Source organism: Vicugna pacos, chromosome 4 (assembly GCF_048564905.1).
Source record: "Vicugna pacos chromosome 4, VicPac4, whole genome shotgun sequence".
Classification (NCBI taxonomy): Eukaryota; Metazoa; Chordata; class Mammalia; order Artiodactyla; family Camelidae; genus Vicugna; species Vicugna pacos.
Genome location: NC_132990.1, coordinates 71943503 through 71956021, shown reverse-complemented (window position 1 = coordinate 71956021; position 12519 = coordinate 71943503).

Below are 12519 nucleotides of genomic sequence, written 5' to 3'. Positions count from 1 at the left end.
GAGACCCTGTATTCGGGGTGTTGGATGCCGAGCCCAGCTAGAGAAGCTTGGGGTAGGGGTCAGGCCAGGTGGGTGGCAAGGGACGAGGGCCAGAGCCCCCATGGGCCAGGACTGAGCCAGGACCCCATCTCCATTCCGAGATGAGGTTCCTGAGCCTTTGATTTCTGTGCGGATCAGGAAGCACCCCACAGCCCCATGTGCTTGCTGGAAGAAGACTGGCATTTTTCTAAGGGGATGCTTGATGGTTGCTTGTTAATGTGTAAGAGTCCTTTGTGAGCCAGCAGGTGTGGGCGGGGAAGTGGGGGCAGGAGGAGAGAGTGGTCAGGATAGCACCAGCCTCCCTGGGTGTCAGTAACCATTTCTGTAAGACTGGGTGGTTCTAGAACCTTCCTCTTGAGCATCCTGCCTGAAGGCAGCAGCCACTTCAGGGCAGCAGGCGACTGCCCCTAATTGGCTTGGGAGGGTGTTGAAGTCCAGGGCAGTGAGGAGTTGTTCCAGAGCCCCCGGGACTCCGGGTGCAGGGCAGCTGTGGGCTATTTCCGGACCCCAGTTGATCACAAGGGGTGTCTCTGAATGTGCAGCCAAGATTGGCTTCCATGGGTAGAACTGTGCCAGAAGACAAAGTGGGGGCATCCCGGATCGGGGAGCTGTACGTGCAAAGGTGTGAAGGGGCCAAGCCTGGTCTAGGAAAAGTGAGAGCTTTAGTTGGGGGTGGGGAGGAGGGCAGTTCAAGGGAGACAAGGTGTCCTATGACTGGAGCAGTAAACCGAGGTCAGATCACAAAAGGCTTGGACAAAGGGGTGCCAGCAGGGCAGCATTGTCCAGCCCTGATCTGTGGGCTGGCTGCCCTGTGCCAACTGGGCTCTGGAGGCTCCAGACCAACGTTCTCTCAGCCACCTCCAGTGAGCAGGCTGAGATGGACTGGGACTGAGCCGTGACTGTTTTTAATAAGTTTCCAGGTGAGTCTGACGCTTACTTGGGATGGAAATCAGGATGGTGGGGAAGGGATGCTGGGGAGGGGTCTTCAGTAGGTGTGCACCCCGGGCAGACTGCTGGGACGTCTGGCCCCTCTGGTCCGTCCACCACAAGGTCACCAGACCTCAACACCTTGGCCTGTTGACCAGCTGTCAGTTGTCCATTTTGTAGAGAAATGGTTGGATTTTATTTTTTTAATCAAAAAGGTAATGAAAGGTATTCATAAAAGTATATTACTTACACAATATCTATTTATTAAAGAAACTTTAAGGAAAAATGACAAATAGAAGAAAATGAAAATCATTCATAATCCTATCACCTGGGGACTGGCACCATTTAAGATATTAACATATATCTTCCAGGAACGCACATTTTGACTTATCCAACAAATGTTTATTAAGCTGCAATTTTGTGCCCAGCAGTGAGATGAAGCGATGAATAAGCTAGACAGACAACACACACACACACACATGCACACACAGGTGTATTTCTTTTTAAAAAATATGCATCATATTATTTGTGCTACTTAGTAACCTGCTAATTTTTGACGGCCCTCTTGTGAAAATACACACATACATATTTAGCATAACTTTCTTATTTTGTTTTTTTAATAAAAAATCACAAGATAAAAAATTTAAGAATACAAATAGCTATATCTGCTTTACCATCCACTGTTAGTTTTGGGGGACATCTTGTCAGAATTTTTATGAATATAAATACATATATTTTCCCATAACTCTAAACATGCTGTAAGTACTGCTTGGCATTTGCTTGCTTACCTATTTAACCAGAGTTTTGGAGATGGTTCCACATTCGCACACAAAGATCTCCCTCATTCTTTTTAATGCTGCTTAGGAGGGATGGGCAACAACTTATCCATCTCCTAGACTTTTAGCTCTATCTAGTTTTTCACATACTTACAAACGGTGCCTCTTTGAATACTCCTGTGTGTGGAACTATGTGACTGTCTTCATGATTAAGTCATAGAAGCAGAAATACTGGGTAAGAGTTAATGTAATAAAGACCATCAGTGTATGCTGCCTCTTCAGGAGGCTGACCAAGTGGCTCTCCTACCAGCAGTGCATGAGAGTGCCTCTTTCCCTGCAGCCTCACCAGCACTGGGTATTATCATTTTTTTTGAATCTTCACCAATCTGATAATCCAAACCTGCTCTCTTGGTGTTGTATCAATTTGCTACCCTCCTCCTTTTTTTTTTTTTTTTTTTTAGTATTGGTGAGGTTTTTCTTACACATATGGACCCCTTCCATTTCTTCTTTTGTGAACTATCTCTAGCATATTTTCAGATTTGTGAGATACTTTTATGTATATGTACTTTATATGTAAATATTTTCACTTCTTTCTGTCATGTATCTAGCAAATATCCCTCCTCTTTCCAGTTTATAGTGCACAAATATAAAAGACACTGTGTACATTTTTATATTTTGCTCATTTGGAATACTTTGATATACTAAATATTTTAAAATTTTATGTAGTTAAATATAGCAATTAATTTTTTGTCTTTGGAGCCAAATTGGAAAGATCTTCCCCACACTCAAGATTATAGAAATCCAATATTTTCTTCTGATAATTAAAAAAAATTCCCTTCTAAAAATTTAAATAATTAATCTATCTGGAATTTGTTTCCACATAAAGTATGAATCTAGCTTTATTTTTTCCCCCATGGTTCCTCGAATATCTCCAGATCATATATTAAAAATCCAATTTTTCCTTATTGATTTGCATTCTCTTTTGCTGTAAAGCCACCTGATGGTCTACACACACGTACACATAGTGCTTATATGTATGTATGTATCATAATACCTGATATGATATATACCTATGATTTCTAACTTTTTTTTGGCCTGTTAGGATGGGAGTTTCAGGAGAGCAGGGACTTTATCTTGTTCCCCCTTGTAGCCCCAGTGCTCAGAACACCATCTAGGAGAATGTGCTCAGTAAATACGAGCAGTTTGGCATTGCTGGGAGCAGAGCGCACCTGAGCGGGAGGTGGGAGACGAGGCTGGGAAGCAGGGGATTGCAGCGGCAGGAGGAGGGAGGTGGGGGCAGCCTCGGATGATGGCAAGGAGCTTGGACCTTCTAGGGACAATCAGCAGCCAGGCAAGGGTGATGGGTGGTCAGATTTATGCTTGGGGATGGTGACGCTGCCTGCTGGGAGGGGCATGGACTGGAAGGAGTGAGATCGGCATCCAGTAAGGACAAGTTACCCCACTGCAGGTAAGAGATCATAGTGAAGGGGTGGTTGTGGGGGAAGGAGGCAGGAGGAGGCAAGACTGATGGCCAGGTTGCTGGCCTGACCACTGTTGGGGGGTGAAGATGCCATTCACTGAGCTGGGGAGCCGTGAGGGATGGCAGGTTCCATTCTGGGGGTGTGAAGTCTGAGGGGCTCTTGGCATCCTAGTGAGTCTGGGAAGCTGGGGCCAAGTGGGTCTAGAGCACAGGAGAGAGGTCTGAACTGAAGAGAGGTTTTGGGCTTGGAGCACAGGGAGCAGGGCATCACTGTTGTCACCGTCACCACTCCTGATCTTCAGCTGAGCGAACTTCAGCTGAGCAGTTGCTATGTACCAGGCACTGTGCTCAGAGCTCAGAGCAGATTCCTTGATTGCCTCTTCTCCCTTCTCTATAATCCAGTGGTGTGCTGGTGGTCAGGAAGAACACACATACAAACTCTGATTTATAGTTTGCCAATTTCCACGGTGTAAATATTCCAACCATGGTTGCTTCCAAGCTACCAACAAGATGTCATGGGAGGGGGAGATGAAAAAGATGGGCAATAGCCCAGCACCGGGTGGGATTTCCACCACAGATCTAATAGACTTGGACAACCTCAAGGGCATCGATGACAGAAAAATGGAGTAATTTTACAGGAAATCGGTGAATTTGGGGTATTTACTACCTTTAATTTTAATATTACTTATTTAATTGTAAGTTTATCCAATTTAATTTTTAACAATGGCTACTTTTAATGGCCAGCTCACAAAATTAATACCTGAAAATTTAACAAGCAGCTCTTGCGAGCCGGTCTGAACCTGTTTCAGCACATGGCTGCTACAATCCTGTGACCCAGCTGCTGACGTTGGGGAGGTGAAGTGGGGCCGCCCAGCTGGTGAATGGGAGAGCTGGGTATTCTTGAGCAAGTAACTTCCTGGCCTTGAGCCTCAGTTTCCTCATCTGTAAAATGGGGACAATAAAACGTATCTCCCGGGGTGCTGTGGAGATTTGAGTTAATGCTTATAAAGCATCTAGCATACAAGAAATGCTTGATAAATGGGAACCACTAGTGTGTTAGTTATTTTAATTGTAACAGTAAATGTGGCTCCTCTACTCAAAGTCTAGTTGGGGGAGAGGGTCAATTACAGGACATACATACATTCATAGGATTCTGATCCAGGCAAAGAAGGAAGGCTTCCTGGAGGAGGCTGCATTTGAACTGCGTCTGGCAAGTTTGGGAGAAGCAGGGGTCCGTGAGGGCTAGGGGAAGGCATTCCTGGCTGTTGGTCCACACAAGCAGAGGAGGGACCCAGGAAGCATAAAGATGAGTGTGAGAGAGAAGGCTGAAGGCAGCAAGAAGAATATGGCGTCTCATCTCTCGTCCGAGGGCAGTGGGGAACCACAGCAGACTGTTCAGCAGAGCCTGATGGCATCAGGTTGGCCTCTTGGAACATCAGTGCAGCTGCAGCCGGGAGGAGGGCCAGGAGGGGGCAGGAGTGGAGGCGGCAGCGGCCGTGATGGGGAGACGTGGGAATGGAAGCCCACTGATCTGAGCTCCTTTACTGTGCCTGGGCAGGGCAGGGGGTTCTCCAGAATCACAGGCTCCCTTGTCTCCTCCCCTGCAGCTACGGTGAGGGGGTGTGGTAGGGGAGAAGCAGGGCCCCCTTCCCCAACTGCTATCATCCCCAGCCCTGCTCAGGCCCAGGTCCAGCTCTAGCCCCAGCAGCTAATCCTGGTGACACTGGGTCCTGAGGCCGGGGCGGGGCAGCTGGGCAGCTGGCCTCAATTAGCTGGGGGAGCTGGGTCTGGACAGTGTCATTAGGAGAAAACCAGAGCCCGGCCATAAACTCTAATGAATGCATTAATGGAAGGCTTGTGCGCCTCAAAGGGAAAAAAAAAAGCGGGTCTAAATAAAGTTATTAACACAGCCCACCTGTGTTCGGCTCTTGGCCTATATTGTTCAAATAGCCCATTAACTCCTGAAGCATCCAGTCTTGAAAGTGAGCCCTGCCTCTCTGAAGCAGAAGTTTAACTGCGTTCATATAATTCAATTAGATTCTGCAGTCGTGGTCCAAAGGCATTCTCTGGGCTTTCATCTCGGTAATGGCCTGCAGGCCGGAGTGGGGAACAGGGGGTTAAAAAGAGAGGCTTGGAACCTGCTTTTTGGCCTGACTCACCCCATCACCTGGAGGGGCCTCCAAATGAGTTTCCTCGGGCAGAAAGCATGCCCCATGGGCCTGGGCTCTCCGACAGCCTTTGGTGCCTGGAATACCAGCCCACATCCCTCTTGTGCATCCCCTGTCCAGCATCCAGCCCCGCGGCCCCCATTCGGCCCCACCCCCCTTGTCCAGCGGTCCAGCAGTCCAAGGACCCTGACTTAACTCAGCCGACCCTATTAATAAAGAGTTAAGAAAATTCATTAGGAAGTGGGTCTTTTATAGATTCCGTTAAAGCCTTCTTCCTACTTCTGTCACTGAAAAAGGATAAAAATCCTTTTATCACTCTACAACTTGTTAATGTTCCACCCCGGGAGCACTTCATCTGTAATAAACATCTTCACAAAATATGCATCCCCAGGGAGGAGCCGTTAATTTCCTCAAGGCCTCACACATGTGAGGGATTTTATTGCCTGCAGGTGCTTCATGAGATTGCGTGGGCTTCTAATAAACGTCCACTAAACCGCAGGTAGCCTGGGAGAGAGATGGGCCCGTGCACCTGTCCACAGAGGGCCTCCACACGGCGGCACCTCGACCTTCCCCGGCCTGGCCCTGGCACCGTCAGCTCCAGAGACCGACCAGCCCCTCGGACGCCCGCAGGTAAGTTCTCACAGCTCTAAACTCCATCCGACCCTCTCACAGAGCCTGGGGAGGGGCATGGGGGAGGCCCAGGGACTGGCTGCCACTTAATACCAGGAGAATTCCACCCTGGAACCCACACACCTTGGCAGGCAGGGCAAAGGCACAAAGATATTGAAGGCGTGTTCTCTGGTTGACTTCTTGGTTTCCTTTCCTTCTTCGCCTTGGGGGAGACCCCCGTGTTGGGATCCGCTGCAGAAATGTGATTATCAATAAATTTGACTTTCCATTTTCTTACTAACTGAGATGGAGAGGAAAGAGAGCTTGCCTCTCTTAAGTGCAATTCATAGGAAATGGGTTTTGCATATCTTCAGGGCAATTTTCGGGATGTTAAAAATAATTGCTAGAAAGATACGTGGTAGCTCAGTCACCAGGAAAAGAAGATTACTTAAGGAGTAGTTTTCATCAGCATTCCACCAAGTAATTAGACGTTTGCACTTAATAAATATCTCTCTAGTATCCAGGGTTCTTTCCAAGTCATGATCACCAAATAAATCGCAGGGTTTGTGCTGGGTTATATGCAGATACATGACCTGTGGCAGAGGGAGCTGGGGATACCACCAGAGGCTTTTCTAACCTTGACATGAGCAACAGTCAGTCCTCGGCTCCTGGGGGCTCACAGAGGCCCAGGGGAGAGAGACGTGGACCTGACATGGCTGTGCAGCCCCTTCAAGGACGAGGAGCCTCCGAGAACTGGAGGTCAGGACGCTGTGCTCGTCTCTAAATCAAAGAGCACATGTTGCTTCTGGACAGTTAACAAGTGGCATTTCTGGGACACATCCACAGTGGTGGGTCCCTGAGGGACATGACCCGACGTCTGTCTCTTGGGGGCTGGAAACTACAGTGAGCTTGGTTTTCGTTCAGATCTGTAAATGCCGAGCACTGGAGTTCAGAGGCACTGGCCTTGCCTGCTCAGTGCCCAGGCCGGCTGGGGGCACGCGTGCACTGCCGCAGGGAAGCTGCCCACGCTAGGGAGAGGGACTGCTGGATTCAGCCCTCCTGTGACCCCATGGCCTGCAGAGACACCACACTGGGGCCACAGAGGCTTCTGGAAAGAGGAGATGCCCCACATCTTTCTGGAAGCCCTGAGGAGGAATAGCTAACTCAGCTGCGTTGACAGGCCCCTCCTTCCCAGCCAGGGGGCTGCAGGAGAATCCCGCAGTCCCAAGACCCGGGCTGTCGGGGAGGTCGGGCAGGGCCTGGACAGCTGAGCCTTGGGGCGTGCAGGCTCCTGGTCTGGGATGATAAATAGTAACAAAACCATCACTGCGCGCAGCACCCGTGATGAGCTCTCTCTGTGGGTCAGCGCCAAGCACGTGCGGGGCTTGTCTCTGGAATCTTAACTACCCCTTTCTGTGTGAGGAAGCTCAGACTTGAGAAGTGAGGTTAGTGACCCAAAGTCACCTGATGAAGGAAGGGAATTTGGGAACAGAAGCAGAGGGCACAACCCCATCACCTCCAGGCATCCTCGCACCAGACCTTCAAGGGAGGGCACAGGCTCCCCAGTTTCCAGACGACAAGGTGAGGGTGCCCTGGCACGGCCCCAACCTCTGCCTCCTGCCCCTAGACACGGCACCCCCCCACTTCTCTGTGCTGGGAGGAGAAAGGGGTCATTCACCCCCTGCCCGACCCCCGCTGGTCCGCCTGGCCCGGCCCAGCAGAAGCCATAGGAGGGCCAGGGAGCCTGGAGCGGCTTCAGAGGCCTCGGTGGACATGATGAAAGGCCCGGAGCACAGGACCCAGCCGAAAGGTTAGAGGAAGCGGGATTATTTCGCCCGGGGAGCGGAAGGCCCAGGGGGCAGGGGCCCCGGCTAATGGAGAGCACCAGATGCTGACCAGCTGTTCTCTGTCTCCCTGGAGGCCCTGCAGAACCAGAAGGGCTTCTGCAGCAGGAGAGAATTAAGGGGGATAGGAGAAGGACTGGCTGAGGGGAGTGGCTGGGCCCTGAGGAGCTGTAAGAAACAGGACGGCAGCTCCTAACTGGGGCCCAGGGGCCTGGAGCTGGAGAGAGAACTTGGAAAGTTAACCTTGAGGAACTATCCCCTCCTCCTCTATGGACATTATTTGAATCAATCCTCCACCCTCGCCCCCATAGCCATGCCTGGTGGACCAGAAGCCCCACCACTCCAGCAGGGCCTGCGGTGGTCTGAGGCCACTTCCCCAAGCTTGCTGAACACTCAGGGTTCTAGGCAGCCCCGTGTCTCAGAAGCCTGGACTCACGCAAGCTGGGGACAGGCAGTCCCAAAAGGCAAGGCCATTAGCGGCCAAAGCCCCCAAGACATCATGCTGCCCCAACCCCAGGTCATCAAAATAAACTGTAAAGTACTAAACTGTAAAGTGTTAGGCAGGCCTGCAAGTCCCAGTTCTCCCTATAATGAATACCTCGGTGCTTTAAAACAATCCAGCTGAAATCTCCAGGTGTCTGTGTTCAGCTGGTGCCCGCTCACTGGGTGACCCAGCCTGGCGTCTGATGACTTCCTGCCTCAGGCTAGAGACAGGGCCATTGACCTGGGGGGCTTGGGGAGGGAGCGGGTGGGACCCTGGAAAGCCATTCTCAGCGCTGGAGCAGAGCTGGTCAGCTTCCTTCCTTCCTGCAGACCCCAGTCCTCACCCCAGCTCTCAACTCAGGAAAACTGGGTGCAGAGAGGATGGGACAGGACCGTGGGGTCACTGCAAGACGATGGTGGCCAAGTGCTGCTCCAGCCCCACCCGAAGCACTCATTTCCTGATGGATTTGATTCTGCTTCTGGACAGAAAACAAGGGTGTCCCTGCTCAGCTTCCTCTACCCCTTTTGGAACCCAGGGCCAGGGCTGTCGGATCAAATATAGGGTGTCCCATTCAACTGGTATTTCAGATAACAGGGAAGAATTCTTTAGTATAAGTATGTCCAATGCAATATTTGGGACATACTTTTATACCGAAAAGAAATTATTCCTTATTTATCTGAAATTCCAATTGAATAGTGCACCCTGTATTTTTATTTGCTAAATCTGGCAACTCTGCCCAGGGCCTCTTCCCCAGATGGGGCTGTCTGTTCCCTCCTGGGGAGAACCTTCTAGGCCCTTCTCTGGCAGCAGGAGCCCGGGTCGGAGGCACTGCTGTCACAATTTGGAGATGCCAGAGGCTATAATTGCTCCTTTACTGTTGCAAAGAATAGAAAATGTATTTCTCTGCGACATTTTTCTTTCGATAAATATTTTTGGAGGGGGCTTGGAGGGCGCCCTCACCGTGGGAATTGTTTATCAGGGAGAGGAGACTGTTTTGAGTTTGTTGTTTGTGGAGGATGTGGCAGTGGGCAGTGCCGGGAGCTGTTTTGGTGATCTTTGGTTTCTGTGAAGAATATGGAAAACAGCCGAGGGTGTAAGGGAAACTTGCATATGAAGAGACTTCGGAAAGTCTGTCTTTTTCAATTTCTTTCTCTCGTTCCCTTTCTTTCTTAAGGTAGTACAAAGACAGTAAAGACATTATTTGAACTAAGCAATCAGGAAAAAATACTTGCGGAGTCGAGAAAGATCAACAGAACACGAAAAAAGAAAACAGATAAAAAGTAAAATGCACGCTAGCAAAAGTCTTTAGATTTTCATTAAAATTTTTTGACATTTGACTTTATACCTTGGTATGCTTTCCTAATCACATTGAGTTTCAAAATGCCATAACGAAAACGTCAAATCTTGCTGGCTTCTTCTCATTTTTTCCAAATACTTGATGGATTTTTTTTTTTTCAAACATCTTCCCGGACCAGGAGAAATAGTCCAAGTGGGCAAATAATGTACCCAGTGTATTTCCTTTCTAGAACGGTATTCAACGGCAGTCAGGCTTTGCTCTTAAGATGCCCAAATTCTGCAAAAACAAAGTCCTAGTCCCAATTCACACCAGCACGAGAGCAGAGGGGTTTACCAATGCCCCACCAAGTCTGACGGGTGGAGAGAGTCCTGCTTCACCGAGCACAGAGCCTGGCTGAAACCTAAGGGACCCAAACCTCAGCCAGTAGCCCCTTTCCAGTTCCCATCCATCCTCTTCCTCTGGGATCCTGGACCTCAGATTGGAATCTTGGCCCTGAGCCTGGAGCCGGGAGGTGCAGCTTGATGTCAATTACGGCCCAATTCCAGAGGTGCCATCAAAGAGTTAACTAGGATGTCCCAGTGCGCAAATGTAGGATAATTGGGAAACAAATTCTACAAACATCTTGAAAGGGGCAAAAGACCTTTGATCTTTCTCTAGAAAGGCAGACATTACCCACGTTACTGCCTCTCGGGGCCTGCACACATCTCGTACCAGGTTAGAGGATGCCATCTTTCTGAGAAATCAGCCGACACCTAATTCCATCGTACCTTAATTATCCTAACTGGTTTCGTATGTCCAAAGGCATTTTCCCCAAAGATTAGAGGAGAAAGAGGGACTGACAAAATAATTAAATATGCAATTTGCCAAGCGTGGGCAATATGGCTTTGAAATCACCTTTTCAGGAAGTTTTACTGCTTGTTCATGGACATATATACTGCAGGCTTCAGACTTTTATTTAAGCTCTTTTGATTGCCTTAATGGGTTAATATCTGAGTGCGATGAGCTAGAGCCTGAGACCCAAGGCTGTTTCTAATTTCACAAATATTGCGCCTGCTTCCTCTGGTGTTATGACAAAAACAAGTATCTAGAATTTGCCTTCTTACTCAAAGCAACACGCTGATCCCCTCGAATAATTGCCTGATGTCCGAATCTGCTGCTCACAAGTGACGTTGTTGGTTACAGGAAATTTCCATGGTGCCAGGGGCCCGGGCCGCGGGCGGCGGCCTCGGCGGGACTGGGCAGGCCCGCATGGCAGTCAGGGCCTGGATCCGTTTTGGGTGGCATTCCCAAACCGAGTCCTCGTCTCTCGACATCAAGATGCCTCTCAGACTAAGGCCCGGGCAGCGTCCGGGTGCGGAGGAATGTGTTACTTACTGTCCATGCTTATGACTCCTGCCGTGGGTAAGGAACATTCCATGGGAGGGGGCGGGGGAGCTGCTGGTCGGGATTTGGAGAAGAATCTCCGCTCAGGCTCAGACTGCTGCTGCGTGGAGGAGGGAGGCGTCCGGAAACCGGAGCCAGGAGTTTGCTTTGGGGGAATAGTTTGCATTCTGCACCCGTGATGGGAGAGCTGGAGTTCAGGGGGAGGAATCGGCGGAAGTGATCGCACCGTCCCCATCTTTTGGCTGAGCTGGGTGTCTGGGGGGCAGCGTCTCGGGGCCAGTTCCAAGGATGCGAAAGTGGGGGGTCTCTGGGGGAAGTTCTTTTCTGGTCTGGAACATCTGTGGGTACCCAGTGGGCAGAAGATAGATCACTGATGACATGCAGAGTTTCTTGGTGCTGGGAGAGGATACAGGATAGGTGGAAAGGAGCGAGAGAACAGAAAAACAGAATCAAAAAGACAGAGCAAGAAGGGATTCACATAGTGTTTCTTATGCGCGCACGCACACACACACACACACACACACACACACACAGAGTGAGGCTGCCTTTGAAGGCAGGGGGACAAGGCCTAATTGTCCCAGGGATGTGCACTGTGGCCGGGCTTTTTCATCGTTCCCAGAGCTCCCTAATGAGGCTGTGGCCTCTCCTGGTGGGAACGCTGCTCCCTGGACTCAGCTTTGATAAAGCGGATGGACCGTCTGGGTCGAGTTACCAGGTTTTCCTCTTTTCCTTTTGAACCCTGCGGTGGTTTTGCTCTTTCATGACAGAGCGGGCCAAAGTCTCTGGCCTCTGTCCTCGGGGGGACATAGGCCATCCCACCTCCGGGGATGGGGGTGGGGAGGTAGCAGGCCCCGGAGTGGAGATACTGGCCCCGGCCATGGGTGATGGACGAGGAGGGGGCTTTGCTGGGCTCAGTATTCAAGCCGGGGTGGCTGGCCCCCAGCATAAGAGTCAACTAAAATGCATCTCAGCAAATCGCAGTGACCACGGGGTGCGGGCATTGCGAGCAGACACAGGGCAATAACAGCAGGGGCAGCAAAGACAGGAACACCGGCTATTTACTGAGTGCCGGCTCTGCCAGCCCCGAGCCAAGCGTTAGACCAGGATGAAGCTGCACCCCTTTTACAGGAGGGCAAGAGGAGCCTCAGAGTTTGGTGGCCTGCCGGTCCGAGGCCGGATGGGACTGGATCCGTCATGCCATGGCCCAGCTCTTGACCACCAGCCTTCCCGAAGGGGCAGGAACCTCAGCTGGCCCTCGAGCCCCCTGGACACAGTGTTTTGGCTGCACAGCCCCTCCCTCGTCTCTTCTTACCTGTGACTGGGCTTTTGGTAAGACCACAGCTCTGAGGACCTGCCTCCCCCAGGTGTCCAGAGGTCTCCCTGAGCCCTGACTGCCCTGGGCAGTGGCCCTGGGAGGGATGGGCATGGAGCCAGGCACCCTGGAGCAGGAGAGGAGAGGGCCTGGTGCCTGCTGGCCACCCGGGACCCCAGGAGGACCCCCAAGCCCCGTGC